Below are 19,095 nucleotides of genomic sequence, written 5' to 3' on the forward strand. Positions count from 1 at the left end.
CATTTTAGTGTTAAAGAACACAGTTATTGTATTACAAGTAAAATATATTATAAACTCAAGTTTAATATCTTCCAACATTTTAGTGTTAAAGAACACAGTTATTGTATTACAAGTAAAATATACCACCAGCCCAAGTTTAGTAACTTCCAACATTTTGGTGTTAAAAAACACAGTTATTGTATTACAAGTAAAATATACCATCAACCCAAGTTTAGTAACTTTCAACATTTTATTGTTAAAGAACACAGTTATTGTATTACCAGTAAAATATATCATCAACTCAAGTTTAATATCTTCCAACATTTTAGTGTTAAAGAACACAGTTATTGTACTACAAGTAAAATATACCACCAACCAAGTTTAGTAACTTCCAACATTTTATTGTTAAAGAACACAGTTATTGTATTACAAGTGAAATATACCACCAACCCAAGTTTAGTAACTTCCAACATTTTAGTATTAAAGAACACAGTTATTGTATTACAAGTAAAATATACCACCAACCCAAGTTTAGTAACTTCCAACATTTTATTGTTAAAGAACACAGTTATTGTATTACAAGTAAAATATACCACCAACCCAAGTTTAGTAACTTCCAACATTTTATTGTTAAAGAACACAGTTATTGTATTACCAGTAAAATATATCATCAACTCAAGTTTAATATCTTCCAACATTTTAGTGTTAAAGAACACAGTTATTGTATTACAAGTAAAATATACCACCAACCAAGTTTAGTAATATCCAACATTTTATTGTTAAAGAACACAGTTATTGTATTACAAGTCAAATATACCATCAACCCAAGTTTAGTAACTTCCAACATTTTATTGTTAAAGAACACAGTTATTGTATTACAAGTGAAATATACCACCAACCCAAGTTTAGTAACTTCCAACATTTTAGTATTAAAGAACACAGTTATTGTATTACAAGTAAAATATACCACCAACCCATGTTTAGTAACTTCCAACATTTTATTGTTAAAGAACACAGTTATTGTATTACAAGTAAAATATACCACCAACCCATGTTTAGTAACTTCCAACATTTTATTGTTAAAGAACACAGTTATTGTATTACAAGTAAAATATACCACCAACCCAAGTTTAGTAACTTCCAACATTTTATTGTTAAAGAACACAGTTATTGTATTACAAGTAAAATATACCACCAACCCAAGTTTAGTAACTTCCAACATTTTATTGTTAAAGAACACAGTTATTGTATTACAAGTAAAATATACCATCACCCAAGTTTAGTAACTTCCAACATTTTATTGTTAAAGAACACAGTTTTGCATACCAGCCTCTGAATGTAACTGAATATATTACTGTTCGATAAAATTCAAGAAACACGCCTTACTTTAGAGCGTGAACGCTTAAATAAAGTTCAGTTACCTAAAGTAACTAAGTACTGAGTAAAGTTTCAGTAGCTGTTTGATAATTGATTAATCTTGGAACACGTCTCCTTCTATAGTATACTCTGGCGTTTGGTTGTACCAATCACTTCAAACATACTATGGCTGGAACCATATCACATTCACTTCCTTCTTCGAACGTTCTGTACTTTTACTGACATCAGTATACTGCTAACAGTCGATACGATATAAGCGGCCCTACACGTTAGAAGGCATAATTCCAAAATAACACGTGCCTTTCGAGAAAACGGTGAACTATTTCAAACCTTAAAAAACTGAATTTTCAATAACGTTCTGATGACACATTAAAGGTAAATTTGTGGATAAAGTTTTAATTGCTGTTTCGTCTACAATTTAGAGTTCGTGTTATTCTGTAGGTCATACTTCAGTAACCTGGACAGATGTAGTTGTTCATATTAGAAACTATAAATTACCTATATTTACAAACATATTTCAGTATGAGAGACTGTAAAAATTAGTAAAACCATGTACACCAGACATAAAACATTTCACACGATTGTATTCAAAACAACACTGCTAAAGAGAGTATGTAGTCTGGATTTCTGATAAGAAAAGACATCAAACAGTCCTTATTAGCTGAAAACGTGTGTTAAAGAAATATATAATAGGACAGTTTGGGGTTCACAGGTACACTTACTGTTAATATGTTTCCATATTTCACTAAATGTTCTTCATTTCTGAATGCCTTTACAAATACGGCAGAACTATCTGTCCAGATAAAAATTTATCTATAAACATATAATAGTACTGTCTGTTGTCTGTCCACATAACAACTTATCTATATAAATGAAACAGTGCTGTGTATCCATGTAACTACTTGTCTAAATAAATATAATAGCACTTTCTCTCCACCTAACTACTTATCTATGTAAATATAATAGTACTGTCTGTTGAATGTCCATGTAACTATTTATTATAATAAATATAATAGTACTGTATGTTGTATGTCCATGTAACTACTTATCATAATAAATATAATAGTACTGTTTGTTATATATCCATGTAATTACTTATCATAACATATATAATAGTACTGTTTGTTATATATCCATGTAATTACTTATCATAATACATATCATAGTACTGTTTGTTATATGTCCATGTAAGCACTTATCATAATAAATATAATAGTACTGTTTGTTATATGTCCACGTAATTACTTGTCATAATAAATATAATAGTACTGTTTGTTATATGTCCATGTAATTACTTATCATAATAAATATAATAGTAGTTTGTTATATGTCCATGTAAGCACTTATCAAAATAAATATAATAGTACTGTTGTTATATGTCCACGTAATTACTTGTCATAATAAATATAATAGTACTGTTTGTTATATGTCCATGTAATTACTTATCATAATAAATATAATAGTACTGTTTGTTATATATCTATGTAACTACTTATCATAATAAACATAATAGTACTGTTTGTTATATGTCCATGTAATTACTTATCATAATAAATATAATAGTACTGTTTGTTATATATCCATGTAACTACTTATCATAATAAATATAATAGTACTGTTTGTTATATATCCATGTAACTACTTATCATAATAAACATAATAGTACTGTTTTTTATATGTCCATGTAATTACTTATCATAATAAATATAATAGTACTGTTTGTTATATATCCATGTAACTACTTATCATAATAAATATAATAGTAGTGTTTGTTATATGTCCATGTAATTACTTATCATAATAAATATAATAGTAGTTTGTTATATGTCCATGTAAGCACTTATCAAAATAAATATAATAGTACTGTTGTTATATGTCCACGTAATTACTTGTCATAATAAATATAATAGTAGTGTTTGTTATATGTCCATGTAATTACTTATCATAATAAATATAATAGTAGTTTGTTATATGTCCATGTAAGCACTTATCAAAATAAATATAATAGTACTGTTGTTATATGTCCACGTAATTACTTGTCATAATAAATATAATAGTAGTGTTTGTTATATGTCCATGTAATTACTTATCATAATAAATATAATAGTCCTGTTTGTTATATGTCCATGTAACTACTTATCATAATAAATACAATAATACTGTCTGTTGTATGTTCGTGTAACTACTTATCATAATAAATACAATAACACTGTCTCTTGTATGTCCGTGTAACTACTTATCATAATAAATACAATAATACTGTCTGTTGTATGTTCACGTAACTACTTATATATATAAATATAATAGTACTGTCTCTTGTTGTGTCCACGTAACTATTTACCTATATATACACTGCTGGCCAAAATCTTAAGGCCAATGAACATAAAGAAAAAATATTCATTCTGCATTGTTAGACTCAACCACATATTTGAGTAGAGCTTCGAAAGATGAAAATAAGAAAAGGGTTTGTTTGTTTGTTTTTGAATTTCGCACAAAGACACTCGAGGGCTATCTGCGCTAGCCGTCCCTAATTTTGCAGTGTAAAACTAGAGGGAAGGCAGCTAGTCATCACCACCCACTGCCAATTCTTGGGCTACTCTTTTACCAACGAATAGTGGGATTGACCGTCACTTTATAACGCCCCACGGCTGAAAGGGCGAACATGTTTGGCGCGACGGAGATGCGAACCCGCAACCCTCAGATTACAAGTCTCACGCCTTAACGCGCTTGGCCATGCTGAGCCATAAGAAAAGGGAAAATAAAAATAATAAAACGTGTTTAGCATTTAATAGGGAAAATGTGAACACTATGAAATTAGCCTAAATACTAGCTGGTCAAAAGTTTAAGACCATCACTGAAATGAAGCATTAATCAGTAAACACGTAACGAAATTTAGTCATTTGTGTTCAAGCATTAGCGTTGTTAACATCTCCCACTGACTTCTCCTGTGTTACATTGGGTAAAAACATGGCAAAGGCTAAAAAGTTGACATAGTTTGAACGTGGCAGAATTGTCGAGCTGCAAAAGCAAGGTCTCTCCCAACGTGTCATCGCTGGTGAGATTGGGCGTAGTAAAACTACTGTTGTAAATTTCTTAAAAGACCCTGAGGGATACGGATCGAGAATTTCAAGCGGTCGGCCCAAGAAAATTTCGCCAGCGTTGAGCAGGATGGTTCGACAGGTTGTCCGGCAAAACACCAGCCAATCATCGAACCAGATTAAGGGCCTTACGGATGCATAATGCAGCTTAAGACGGCATCTACGAGAGAAAGGCTTTAAAAACTGTAAACGTCTTCAAAGGGTACGTCTCCTTCCACACTACAAAACAGCTCGGGTAAACTTTGCTGAGAAGCACCAAACGTTGGACGTAGAAAAGTGGACGAAGAATTTGTTCTCTGATGAGAAAAAATTTAACCTGGATGATCCAGATCGCTTCCAACATTACTGGCACGATAAAGATATCCTACTGGAGACATTTTCTACATGACACAGTGGAGGAAGTTTCATTATGATCTGGAGTGCTTTCTCTTTCCATGGAACAATGGAGCTTCAGGTTATACAGGGGCATCAAACAGCAGCTGGCTACATTGGCATGATGGAGAGAGCATCCTTATTGACTGAAGACCCTCACTTGTGTGGAAATGACTGGATCTTTCAGCAGGACAACGCTGCAATCCACAATGCCCGCAGGACAGAATACTTTTTCATGGTGAATAACGTGATTCTTTTGGACCATCCAGCGTGTTCACTTGAACTGAACCCCATTGAAAATCTTTGGAAGTGGATGGCAAGGGAAGTCTATAGAAATGAATGTCAATTCCAAATAGTGCATGATCTTCATGAAGCCATCTTCACCACTTGTAATAACATTCCAGCCAGCCTTCTACAAACGCTTACATTGACCATGCCAAAGCGAATGTTTGGAGTTATTTGCAATGAGAGTCGTGCAACTTACTACTGAGACCTCTTGTTGGGCATTTCCTACACTGTTTAGGACTTCTTTTTGATATGGTCTTAAACTTTTGACCAGCTAGTATTTAGATTTATTTCATGGTGTTCACATTTTCCCTATTATATGCTAAAAAACGTTTTTTAATTTTATTTTCCCTTTTTTATTTTCATCTTTCAAAGCTCTACTCAAATAAGTGGTTGAGTCTAACAACGCAAAATTTTTTCTTCATGTTCATTGGCCTTACGATTTTGGCCAATAATGTATATGTATGTACTATCTGTTGTATGTCCATTAAAAACCTTTTTATAATAAATACAATGTAACAGCTTATCTATATAAATATAACAGTACTGTCTGTTGTGTGTCCATGTAACTACTCATCATAATAAATATAATAGTACTGTCTGTTATATGTCCATGTAAGTACTTATCATAATAAATATAATAATACTGTCTGTTGTATATCCATGTAACTACTTATCATAATAAATATAATAGTACTGTCTGTTGTATGTCCATGTAACTACTTATCATAATAAATATAATAGTACTGTCTGTTGTATGTCCATGTAACTACTTATCATAATAAATATAATAATACTGTCTGTTGTATATCCATGTAACTACTTATCATAATAAATATAATAATACTGTCTGTTGTATATCCATGTAACTACTTATCATAATAAATATAATAATACTGTCTGTTGTATGTCCATGTAACTACTTGACAGAGGCTCACAGACTATGCATGCACATTCACCAAAATTGGTATGGAGGTTCATTAGGTCCGTACATAGAGATTGAGGTTTTCTGTGAGTCTTCATTATTTTGTAACAAATGAACTTAACTTTGTATTTATGTATAAGTAATAGTTAATACGTTTATTTCTATTTATGTACAACTGTAACTAGTTGTTTTTACAACACCTCTGCTGATCTCGTGTTTGTTTGTTTTAGAATTTCGCCCGAAGTTACACAAGGGCTATCTGTGCTAGCCGTCCCTAATTTAGCAGTGTAAGACTAGAGGGAAGGCAGCTAGTCATCACCACCCACCGCCAACTTTTCGGTTACTCTTTTACCAATTAATAGTGGGATTGACCTTAACATTATAACGCCTTCACAGCTGAATGGGTGGCCATGTTTGGTGTAACGGGGATTTGGACCCGTTACCCTCAGATTGCTAGTCGAGTGCCTTAACCGTCTGGTCGTGCCGCGCCAACCTTAATAGATTGAATCTAAATGCTCAGTTGTGTGAATCAGCGATTTATTAGTTGTGACATAAATTGGTGCAGGAAAAGTGCAGTAAAGTATAACTCTTCACAAAAAATGCTTAAACATTTTTGGACTAACATTAAAAACCTTTTGTTGTAAAACATCGCCATCTAGTGATTTGAAAATGCACTTAGGTTGTATTTGACACAGCCAAACACTAACGTTTGTAGGTAATATTATTTTATTCATGATTCATCTTGTAAACTCATTCGTATTTTTACTAATCTTCAAATAATTTTCTGAAAATATAATATATTTTAATATATAAAAACCCCATTTGAACTTCGGTTTCTACGTGATAGTCGAGTGATGTATTGTCTGTTGTGATACCGTCTTTTTAAACCAATACTTCAAATTCATAATTTAAAAGTATCATATTATTATAGCTTCTTCTAATACTATACGATATTTCTCTAAACATAAAAAGGTTAATAATTTTAAACAGTTGTAAAAAATTCACACTCGACTAAACTTTTAATACGAAACGAACCCCAGACTAAATTGAACATTACCAAAAATCAAATGTTCCACACACAACGTAACTTTGCCAAGAAAGGTAGCATTACGAACGTAGTAGTTTATATATATATATATATATACATATACATAGATTGCCCAGGTAAATAACCTGATATTAATACAATATGAGCTGAGTTAATTAGAAGTCTTCATAGGACGACATTCAGGAAATCTGTAGCCACTCATTGAAAACATACCACGTCCATGTGAAGCAGTACTAAAATCCAAGGGAACGTCCACTAAATATTAACCTATGAAAGTGGTCGGTGTTATTTCGAGTTTCATTTTTACGGTCGATTATTACAGAGAAACTTGTTTGATCATTTTATAAGCTAATTGTAATAAGAAGGTCTAAGAAACTACAGCTGGTACACAGTACGTTTTTATGAGAAAATGTAACTGAAATCATGAAAAGTTCAGATATTTATGAAAGCCAGAAACTAGGAGTTGAAATCAAATTTGTATAGATCCCATCAGGTGCGTTCTAAAAACATAGCTTTACATATGTTTCTGTTGCCTAATAAAAAAATATAACAAATTAACATTTTCGGGGGGGGGGTCATTTTTGTCCATCCCTGTGTGTGTATATATGTGTCTTTTATTCATTGTACATTAAGCTACACTAAACTAATTCAAACATTAAGTTACCATCAGAAATATTAATGTTTATTCATTAATTTACTTACATAGTTATAGCTTCAAATATGAGTTTTATGTATAACAGTTGTAGATATCAAACAACGTTGTATTAGTAAGTTTCATTACAATATTCCAAAACTACACTAACTGAAGCATTTTTATTAGTTCGTTTAAAACTTTATCCTTTTCATAGCAACTGAAAAGTTTAGATTTAACTGTATTTCAGTACAAATGTAAAACCATATATCTCACAAACTGTATTTAATTAAAAAGTGAAAAGTTTCCAAATGCATACATGCACCTCGTAGAAATTATAATTAAGGTCATATTTACCACTCCACTTAAATCTAACCTTGCAAATTCAAACTGTCCTCTTTGGATTAAATAGTTTCCTTCGATCTAATGAACTACCACCAACCTTTTAACTAGTTGGAAAGAAAGGTCTCACTGGAACTAGATATAACGTAATTAAAACTTCACTCATAGGTTCCTTCATTAATTTCTCGCATTGTAGTTTTCACTGTCCATCACTACCTTGTACAACACAGCGTCCATTGTCCAGCGCTACCTTGTACATCAGTGTCCACTGTCCATCACTACCTTGTACAACACAGTGTCCACTGTCTATTCCTACCTTGTTCATCATAATGTCCACTGTCCATCACTACCTTGTACAACAGTTTAAGAAGTTTGACTCCAATGCAAAATATTTAGCTTTGTGACTAGTTTTTAGCGTCGAGTGATTACCTATGACATTTAACTGTTGGTACTGGAAACATGTAATTTTAATAATATTTTTATTTATAAATAATTTATATTAGTCGATTTTAATATATTTAGTTCTAATATTTGTCATATCTATTGCAGAAAGTATGAATCGACATGCCAATATAGAACAGAAGCGCCACCGCGTGGGTAGCTTATTAATGAAAAACAAATGTCGAATTTCGAATACTAACAACTGTTGACAAAGTCTTTAATACCTGCTAGAAGAATGATCACAATATATACCAGACGATATAATCGAATATTTTTCTAACAAAATTATAATTTATTAGCAAAGTAACCTGTTTACATTTTTTTCCTGCTCAGCAATTATTACATTGCACTGTTTAAACAAACCAACAGTTATTACACTGCAGTGTTTAAACAAACCAAAACTGATTAAAACAGTCACCACACAAAATAGTCGTGTTTTGAAGAATGTAGATACCACTGTAAATGCACTCTAGATGCACTGCACCGACTACATATAGTGCAATGCAACTACAATGCACTACAGAAGTAGCACTCCCTGCCATGATGAAACTAATCTTGCCACACTTGTTTTTTAATTATCGGAATAATAAATAAACTCATCAAGAATAATTAATTCTACACTACAATACTGACCAGATATCTAAGATACTTATATGACACTAACATAATGTCTTATTCATCTTTCTAACCCTGACATTAAAACAGTTCTAGTTCTACACTTGTTATTTTTATACTATAATCACGCTTGTTCAGTACCAATAACTATTCCGAACAGCCTAAAAATCCTTAATTTCTGTAACTTTAAATTCTGTTGTGTCACCAATCTTCAAATTATTAAACTGCAATACTAAAAAATATTTTTCATGCAAAAAAATTAAATTACCGGAAATTATAAAAATTTACTGTGTCAACGTGAAGTAACGCTACAAGTGATTTAAACTCAAAATTTATCAAACTGAAAATACTTTTTTATCTTTACAACTTGCACACTATTAATTAGTTATAAATATTCATTAAATATGATACTTAAATTTTGACTACATTTTCAGTTAAACTTAAGAGATAATGCTGTTGAAACTTAAATAGCTTGATTAGAAAAACTACTGATTGGTAATAACAATAATTTTCAATATGTCTAAAATCAAAACTTTAAGTTATTCCTTGCTAAACTAGTTTTCTTTACTAGTGTCAAAACATATGTACAAGATCTCAAGTAAAAAAATGTAACTTGTTATTACGAAAAGTTAAATAATACGTTAGATTTTCATGTACTCTAGCCCTTATTAAACCGACGATGTATATATTTTAAAGCACTACCCAAATTCTAACTAATGTATTTTAAAAGATTGAATATTTAAAAAAAATACCAACAAGGTGGCCCCTTAATATTATTTTTTGTACTATAGTATATCGGTACGTTGTGCTTCTACCCTAACTTTTCAAATCTTTGTAGGAATATAGTTTAGAAGAGTGTAGGTACAAGATACTAGTATCAATGATATCGGCTACAAGTTAATGCATTTAATTACTTTTGAAACAAATAAACTTCAGTCTGAGTAAATATTCACAATGTTGAAACTTTCACTTTCAGAGGAAAGTAATACCTATGATTTTAAAAGAAATCTTACCGCATAATTTACTCTTTCTAAACACATCACAACTCAACGGTTCACATATACTGTTTTCTTCTTCCAGCCAATAACATATCGACCAATCATGTGCTACCTTTTCATCGTATGATTTTTCGTCACAGTATTCTTTTCGCAAGGGACCATTTTATAAATATAAACTTCAAATAAAACTAATTTTATAATATCCTATGATTTTAATTAAAAAAACAGAAGCCCTACGCAACATTTGTAAGTACATTCAATCAAACGTTTCAGTATGTTCAAGCTTCATAATAAAGAACTTGTGAGAGTATATATATTGAAGGTGATATTTGTTTTATTATTATTATTATAACCTCAGGTTTCTCCAATCACGAAATCTTCGTCAAACCTTACAGGTATAGAATGAAACCCAAACTAACTTAGATAACCACCTTACTTCTGTTCGTTCTACTACGTTTATTTAAATAAATGGAAAGTGTTGTTTTTTCTTGCGTATAAACTCTGCATTTTTTTAGATTTTTTAAAAAAATATTTCTTTGTTTCTTTTTCCTTGATGATTCTTTCATTTTAATTAATACCCATGTCATGTAAACTGTGACAATTATCACAGAAACTTTACTGTAGTAAACAAAAACATTTTATAATATTATGCAACACAAACAACGGCATGTAGAACAATTATAATAAAAAAAAGGAACACTGTTACATTCAAACACGTTTTCCACCAACTGTCCAATTCCTTTTTTGAGGAGTTATTCAGTTGCACCCCGCTGGTGCAACGGTAAGTCTGCGGATTTATAACGTTAAAATCAGGGTTCAATTCCCCCTCCGTGAACTCAGCAGTTAATCCGATGTGGCTTTGCTACATGAAAACATACACACACAGTTAATCAGTTATTCGTGAGTGATTTGGGTGTTTAATTAAGCATACGCATTTTAAAAGTTACTGATGGAAGTGTTTCCCGGTAGGAGAGCGATAAGATTTTGGATTTATAACGCTAAAATCAGGGGTTCGATTCCGCTTCGTAGACACAGCAGATAGTCCGATATGACTTTGCTATAAGAAAACACACACATTGATATGAGTGCTGCTGAACACTAAAGCTCTAAAAAACATCTAACGCCCCCCAATCATTTGGAAAGATTTATGCCATTGATTGTTGTAACGTGTTCGATTGTTCAGTGGGTCTTTTAGACTGTTTCATAAAAAATAATGTAAAGTCTAATCCACATAAAGATGAAAATTATATTTATTCATTTAATAATATTTGTTACAGGCTACGTTCAGTGGTATGTTTAACATAATAAACAACGTTTGGATTAAAATTCAGACATTAATACATGCCTAACTCACAAATAAACTTATCTGAAAATTTTATTCACTAATTCATCGATAGAAGTTACTTTAATTGATTAACTCGATCACTGAAGCAATGAGAAACGAACTTTCACTGTCTAACTTACACTGAATTTAATAACGCAGTTACTCACTTGGTCTTGTATATATGTACAAACTAGTTTTCTTTGCACTTTAGAAAGCGCTTAACTTCTATAAATGTTACGTCATATTAACCCATGACAAACTCTCTCTAGTAAAGAAACATATAAATAAAAATATTAAAATATAGCTAACAATAATGTATATGATAATTTAAACTGGTTAATATTAACTAAAATATATATATTTCGCATTAATTAAATATATATTTTTGAATTGCTATACCAGAATATTGATTTTTTATATATGTAGAGTGTCACGATATAAAAGGCTGTTGAGTGTAGACATTATTTCTTTATTTTGTGACGGAATATTTTATAAGTGTTTAGTTTTGTTCATAACAAAACAGTTAGCAGTAAATATTTTAAAGTAAATTTAATAACATGTTTAGTTACATAACTTGGTAATAGTTGGACATTATGTTTGTAACCCATTTATCTCGAGATTATCAAACGTTGTGTGAAATTCATCAACATCCAGGACATAGCGAGCAGACGATTATGTAACTCTATGGAGGTTTGACTTGCAACATTTTTATATAAATAGTGTGAGATGAGCGGGAAAAGTAGAAAGACAAAGACAAAGCGGAAGAAAACAAAAGTAAAGTCACATCAAAGAGACGTTCGGACAGAAAAGAAACGTCTAATGATTAATATAATAGGCCAAACGTTTGAAATGCATTAGAGTTAAACTAAAGGTGCTGAAAGAGATAGGAAAAATGGATTGTTCCACCAAAAAAGAGTTATGAAGTAGCTGAACCTCCCAATGTAAACTTTGACAAAATATAGACGATTATTGGAAGTAAGTCTAAATGCGAAAAATGAGCAGGCGATTTTGGAAGTATAAGATACAACCGTGGAAATACAACGAAGCGTAAGTGAACTATGATCGAATAGCTTGTTAATAGTAGTAGAGAAAAAAGATATAGGCTTATCAGCTGAACAATATTCTTAATTAACAATCAATAACAACATCAAGAAATAATGAGCGATAACATTTTTTAAACTGTAATCCTATGACATAACACGTAGAAGCTTATAATAGTCTTTTATTTAGTCGTTAGATCATGAGATTACATCTCATGTGAAAATTCAAATACCTTGTATGAAAAGTATTTGTGTCAAGGTTGTGGGTTGAAGCCCATGTTGGGCGTTAAAGAAACGGTAACAAAAGCAGTAACAAAATAATAATAGAACTTGTTATTTCACAAGGGCGGTGAACCCTCGGAATATGACGGATATATTTAACATCTAGTACAAAAAGGCTCTGTGACTGTAGTTTTCTTGACTTTCAACTAATAGACTAGAAGAAAATTAAGTAATCAACAGTGTTCACCATCAACTGACGGGCTATTTATTCTTGTCTAATCGAATAGTGGAATTTGACAGTAACTTCTATAACGTCTTAACGGAGAGAGTTTCCACGTCAAGATTTCAATGAAACACGAACATGCAGATACATAGTCCAAAATGATATCAAGAATTCAGTAATGTTATTCTACTGAGAGTCATGGCAAATCACTTGCTTCCGGTGTGCCTCAAAATCTCATCCGAAGGAAGAGATTCTGTTTTATCTAAATCAGTGGTTCTCAACCTTTTCTGACTTGTGGCACACTACGACAATCTGAAAATTTTCGCGACACACCTGGAAAGCCTTAACAACTTTTTTAAATATCACGTATCACGGCCAAAGCAAGCGATATTAATGTCAGTGTGCATCACGTTCAGATACTCGTAACACAGAAAATTTAACTTAAAAAAGCCTTAGAACGAAAATCACGGCCAAAGCAAGTGATATTAATGTCATTGTGCACCACGTTTAGATACACATAACACAGAAGAGTTAATTTAAAAAGCCATAGAACGAAAATCACGGCCAAAGCAAGAGATATTAATGTCATTCTGCATCACGTTTAGATACACGTAACACAGAAGAGTTAACATAAAAAGCCTTAGAACGAAAATCACGGCCAAAGCAAACGATATTAATGTCATTGTTCATTGACAACACTATCGCTTGCTTTGGCCGTATAGGCCTGGCATGGCCTAGTGCGTTAAGGCGTGCGCTTCGTAATCTGAGGGTCGCGGGTTCGCGCCCGAATCGCGCCAAACATGCTCGCCCTCCCAGCCGTGGGGGCGTTATAATGTGACGGTCAATCCTACTTTTCGTTGGTAAAGAGTAGCCCAAGAGTTGGCGGTGGGTGGTGATGACTAGCTGCCTTCCCTCTAGTCTTACACTGCTAAATTAGGGACGGCTAGCACAGATAGCCCTCGAGTAGCTTTGTGCGAAATTCCAAAACAAACAAACCAAAACAAGCTTTGGCCGTGAGTGTCGTTCTAAGGCTTTTTAACAATTTTATGGTATAACAGAAAAATTAAATCTTTTTATTTTGACATATGTTTTCAATGTGACGCTTGTGCCTTCTTCCGAAAGCAAATCAAATTGAAGCGAGGCTCTAACGTAGACAAACAAGCTCGCATTTCATCATCGACTTTGAGAAACCGCGAAGATACAAATGAAAGCAGAACTTCAACTGTTTTTGAACTGATTGTAGGATATGAATTTTTTAATCTAAAACTCATCCAAGCTCTTTTCGGGAAACAATGACTGATAAAATTTGTCGTATCGTAAATCAATGAGCTGTTCTTCCTCCTCAGTTGTAAGATTTGTTGTCTCATTTATTCCGAATGGATAAGTAACCCAGTTATATTCGTCGACAGCAAGTGACGGGAAGTAATGTTTTAGTGTGGACTGTAGGTCGCTAAATTTGTTCAAAATTTGAAAAACAATTTTCTTCTTTGACGGACATTCGTTAAGAAAAGGAAAACAATCAAAGACTCCTTTCGAGATCTTATTCTTCCACAGCGTCACCTTTCATCGAAGGTCTTCAGTTTGGACGTTGCAGTAATAATGTTTTCAGATGGTTCTTGGAGACTTGATTGTTTGTTTGTTTTGGAATTTCGCACAAAGCTACTCGAGGGCTATCTGTGCTAGCCGTCCCTAATTTAGCAGTGTAAGACTAGAGGGAAGGCAGCTATTCATCACCACCCACCGCCAACTCTTGGGCTACTCTTTTACCAACGAATAGTGGGATTGACCGTAATATTATAACGCCCCCACGGCTAAAAAGGGCGAGCATGTTTGGCGCGACCGGGATGCGAACACGCAACCCTCAGATTAAGAGTCGCACGCCTTAACACGCTTAGCCATGCCGGGCCAATGGAGACTTAAGTTCAGAGAATTTAATTTTTCAAACAAGTCGGAGAGAAATTGTACCTTCAGCCACCAGATCTCATGATGAAAAGAAAATTCAAAACCTGCTTCCTTAACCTCCAAGAAAGAAATTACTTCAGTTTTTAGTTGGAGAAGACGCTTTAACACCTTTCCTTTCGAAAGTCAACGAACTTCAGTGTGATACAGTAGCTTTTTGTAGTCTGAATCCATCACCTCACAGAGAAGAGAGAAAAGTCGAGATTGAAGTGGTCGAGATTTGATGAAATTCACCACTTGAATAACTTGATTCATAACATAATGCAAATCTTTCGGCAAAGATTTGGAGACGAGCACCTCTCTGTGAATCATGCAGTGAACAATCCTAATGTTTGGATATTGTTGGCGCACCAGAGTGACGAATCCCTTCTTTTTTCCTTACATTGAAGGACAGCCATCGGTGCAAATGCTGATACAGTTATTCCAATGTAACTTGAAGAGCAAAATGTTTTCATTCAACAACTCGAAAATGTCTTAACCTTTCGCTGTACTTTTTAAATCTTTGCAAAATAAATATTAGTTTACGATTTTTCCATCTTTTATGAATCGAATAAAAGCCAGAACTTGAGCTTTTCCACTAACGTCAGTAGATTCATCAACTTGAAGAGACCATATCAGAGACAATTCATCTTCAGGCGCTTCGAAGTTTTTGCAAACTTGAGCCTTCAAATCCGACGACAAGTCTACAATTCTGCGCGAAATTGTGTCATTGGACAGTGAAACTTGCTTAACATTTTTGGTGGCATCCGTTCCAAGCATAGTTTCAACGATGATTGCTAACGCTGACGTCCTGACTGATTCGGCCTCCGTATGCGCTTTCTTGCGTTTTGCCAACAACTGAGCAACCTTGTAATTTACAATCAATCTTTTTTCGGGCAGCTTTATGTATTTTACAAGCTTCCTTGATTGTTCATGTTGTTGAGCTGCGAGATTCTCGAAGTATTCTTTTGGTTTATCTTCATAGCTGAATGTTTTGTTTCCAAGTGTCTCTTCAGTTTGTTAGGAACGATAAAGCTACACTGCAGAGTAGGCAGAATGGTAATTGAGAATGTTGCGATTGCAAAGCGATACAACAGTATTCGATGTATTTGTTTTTTGTACTTTCGTTTGATTCCTTGCTTTTGATTCAACATATTCTCCTTTGCAGCACAACACTTACTTAAACATTTTTCATGATAAATGATAAAGCTAATTCATACACGATAAGCACAAAGTTCTGCAGTTCATATAAAATTCCTACCTACAGCGTAGTAGCTGTAGCTTACCGCAGAATGAGAACGTGTTCCAGAAAGCAGTTTGATTGTTTGATGCATCATTTATGACGTACGAAGCGCTTGTTGAGCCACAATTAAACTAAATAGTCGAACTGAAATTTAAGTATGAACTTCTCAGTGCTCGAGTTCAATGAAAACCTTCGAATGTTTTGGAAGGTTTCATAGTGTCTCTATACTAGCTTTTATTAACTGATGTGTTCGACTTGCTTGTAAAATTCCAAGAAAGTTGAATGTGTTTCAAAAACCCCGCGGCACACCTGCCAATCTCTCGCGGCACACAGGTTGAGAATCATTGATCTAAATTATATTCCGTCACATTGCATCTTTAATTAAATCTGTTTTTCTAACTTTATTCATTTCAAATTTTATTTTAGAGAAACATATTTCGTAAGTGTTATTTCATTTAATATAAACGGCTTACTTCTTTGTATTTTGTATGTACTTATTACATTTGTGATTCTATTAGAATAGATAATTTATACTAATGCTATTATTACTAGGGTTAATAGCAAACTAAAAGCATGCAATAGTTAACATTTTCTTTGGTTATAAACTTTTTAAAATACCGTTGTTTTCTGAAAATATCAGTCTCATTTATTAATTTATGTAACATAATGTGTAGAAAATTTTATAAATATATTGCACAATACTTGGAACTTCGTAAGAGATTTAGTTGTTTACACTATTGTAGTACAAGGCCTAATAATATGTTTGTTAGTACAACTAATAGTACTTTTATAGGGAATTTATAGTTTAAAAAAAACACATTTGTTTACCTTTTCTTCCTCTTGTTATTTTCTTCATATGTTATGACTTTTCTTTTTTACCCTCTTCTTGCCTCGCCCGCTTGACTCTCACTTTGAAGGTCGCGTGACGGTCAATACCACTATTCGTTGGTAAAAGAGTAGCCCAAGAGTTCACAATGAGTGGTGATGACTACTGCCTTTCCTCTAGTCTTACACTGCTAAATTAGGGACGGCTAGCGCAGATAGCCCCCGCGTAGCTTTATGCGAAATTCAGAAACAAACAGTCGTGTGAGCATTATAATGTGCATTAATCCCATTGTTCGTTACTATAAGAGTGTGCCTCTATGTGTTTTCTTGTAGCGAAGCCACATCGGGCTATCTGCTGAGTCCACCGAGGGAAATGGACCTCCTGATTTCAGCGTTGTAAATCCGTAGACTTACCGCTGTACCAGCGAGGAATTAGTATGAGAGAAATCCAAGAGTTGGAAGTGGGTGACAATATACTTTCTTTTTCTACTAAATTAGAGGCAGCTAGCACAGATAGCCTTGTATAACTTTGCGCGAAATTCAAAAACAAACAAAAAATCTTTCCTGGCCAGTAAGTGTTATTAATAAACATTAACGCTCAAAATTAGAAACTCTCAAAACGCAAGACTTTGATTTACCAACAGTAGGTATGAAATAAAACAAGTATACAAACAAAATTACCTTTAAAAAGGGAATGAACACTCAATTTTCAATAATATCGAAAAATAGCTTGTTGAGGACTCGCGCTTTACGACGAGGAAATGGCTACACAGAAATAATTTGGAGTTTGGATGTTTGGTTCGCTTACGTCACACGCATGCGTTAGTATACAACCTGTGTGAGGTGTACAAGACTTTCAGGTTCCACTAATAAACTTTTCGGGAAAACATGACGAAGGGTTTGGTGAGGATACCGCTTTGTAACAAAGTAATAATAGTTTCCTCGCTGCTTCTGGTTAATTTAGTTAACCACGAGATCACAGGTTATTAACATAACTAACCATTATCACATAATTGCGTTAATTTAATTTAAATGTGATAAGTTATGTTTAATACTAACAACTTTTGTTAATAGTAGTTGTACTAGTGCTCTCAGATTCTATATGATAGTGTTACTTAAAACCAGTAGGTTGTACTATTTTGTCTGTGTCGGTATATCTCATTACATGTCCACTTTCTCATTGTATCCTCCGTCTGAAATCATATCCATCCTAATTTTCGGTAAAAGTTTGTTTTTATTGTTTTTTGTTTTTAACGAAATATATTTAGTAAGTATTATGTATAGCCCTAATTCTGTAAATTGTTTATGTTCTTGCTAAACCTAACAGAACAGTGTAATATAGTATTAACAGTAACGTTATGTTATGCAAGTCTGTTACTAGTTTCATTAATTGTATTTTAACATTCGAGTTTTTGGTCTTGTTGTTGTCAGAGTTAACATAAATGTTGATATTATTGAAAGAGAAATAATTTTATTGTGGAGAACAGCCAATGATCAAACATTTTTGTTTATAAAATTAGTTTAATATTAAGTTTTTATAAACTACTCACTGTGAAGGTGAATGTGTCTTGTATATCATAAGTATGTTGTTTTCGATGTGAAGACAAAGGGCGCTAAAGATGTTAGTTGTGTCAGTTTTATTTTTAACACACTGAAGTACTAGGCATCTCTTAGAATAGTCTCCACAATCTATATATAACCACACCACCTTCCATACCTTCTTTTATTACTGCTGTTATGAAAATAGTGATTTACCTGCTTTGAATAATATCCATTGGCAAAACATAACTTGTTTTTTATATGATATGTTATAATAGTTTAATTTACATTAGTGTTGCTGTGTTTATGAAAGAACACAGAAAACAACTCCACTACTAAAGAACATCGTGTTCTCAATGTAAACATGTGATTGTATTTTTAATATCAATTTCAGAAGATATTTGATGCTGTTTGTTTGTGTATCACATTTCATGTCATGTCTCTTCCCTCTGTTCTTGATGTTTATGCTACTTACAGGTGATTAGTAGTATTTGCTGCTTAATTAATTGTCAGGATTATTAATGTATTAATTAACTAATCAATAACACTGCAAAGTAGGTTTTCATACTTTCAGAGAACAGGTAGCTCATATTCTAACTTTGATATTAACTACAAACACAATGGTGATAT

The 19,095-nt window shown here is 32.9% G+C and overlaps 1 protein-coding gene and 1 long non-coding RNA gene across 9 annotated transcripts in view; one reads left to right on the forward strand and one right to left on the reverse strand.

The window, feature by feature from the left end:
• LOC143251835 (uncharacterized) overlaps nucleotides 1-17,685 on the reverse strand; it is a 41,984-nt gene extending 24,299 nt beyond the window's left edge. Inside the window, exon 1 of the long non-coding RNA XR_013028662.1 lies at nucleotides 16,930-17,685. This is a non-coding gene — a long non-coding RNA (uncharacterized LOC143251835). The remainder of the gene's footprint in view (nucleotides 1-16,929) is intronic.
• Nucleotides 17,686-17,762: 77 nt separating this feature from the next.
• LOC143251836 (sarcalumenin-like) overlaps nucleotides 17,763-19,095 on the forward strand; it is a 21,639-nt gene continuing 20,306 nt past the window's right edge. For 2 of the 8 annotated variants that reach the window (XM_076503090.1, XM_076503082.1), the window contains exon 1: nucleotides 17,763-17,853. The gene's annotated coding sequence lies outside the window, so the exon portion shown is untranslated. The other 6 variants (XM_076503088.1, XM_076503083.1, XM_076503089.1 and 3 more) reach the window with 6 other exon arrangements.

Source organism: Tachypleus tridentatus, chromosome 6 (genome assembly GCF_004210375.1).
Source record: "Tachypleus tridentatus isolate NWPU-2018 chromosome 6, ASM421037v1, whole genome shotgun sequence".
Lineage (NCBI taxonomy): Eukaryota > Metazoa > Arthropoda > Merostomata > Xiphosura > Limulidae > Tachypleus > Tachypleus tridentatus.